General features: G+C 27.3%; 1 protein-coding gene across 1 annotated transcript in view; it reads right to left on the bottom strand.

The window, feature by feature from the left end:
- Positions 1-440, bottom strand: part of LOC119593131 (sialin-like) — a gene marked incomplete at its 5' end in the record, with an annotated part of 14,753 nt that overhangs the window by 3,740 nt on the left and 10,573 nt on the right.

The raw sequence follows: 440 nt of genomic DNA, 5'->3' as shown, positions 1-440 counted from the left end.
GTACAATGTAATGGTTCTAGATTTATGGCGAATTAGAAGCAATAAATTTATTCTGTTCATATTATCTCTGTATTAAGTGATATGTTGCTGCTTATCAGGTTAACAGAGTAATTGCAATTTAAACAATTTGACGATATACGTTTCGAATTAGTGTCAGTACAGTAAACATTCTACATTAACAAGGATATATGTGGATGATCAAACGAAAAAGTATGTAGTTAATGAGAAAAAGTTGAGAATAATTTCTAAAATTTTGCGAAGTTTCTATACGTCGGACGGCTGTTAAGTTAGCACGTCAACTACAAAATGCACTGATCTTTTTGTCATATAAAAAACTAATGTATATTTACGTAAAGATCTTAAAACATAACTCAAAAAATATTTGAGATAATAACATCATCAAAAGTAATTAAAAACTAATTTCAATAAGATATTTGTAA

This window comes from Penaeus monodon, chromosome 31 (assembly GCF_015228065.2).
Source record: "Penaeus monodon isolate SGIC_2016 chromosome 31, NSTDA_Pmon_1, whole genome shotgun sequence".
NCBI lineage: Eukaryota > Metazoa > Arthropoda > Malacostraca > Decapoda > Penaeidae > Penaeus > Penaeus monodon.
The sequence above is the reverse complement of the archived record's forward strand: the minus strand, read 5'-3'. Positions and strand labels throughout refer to the sequence as shown.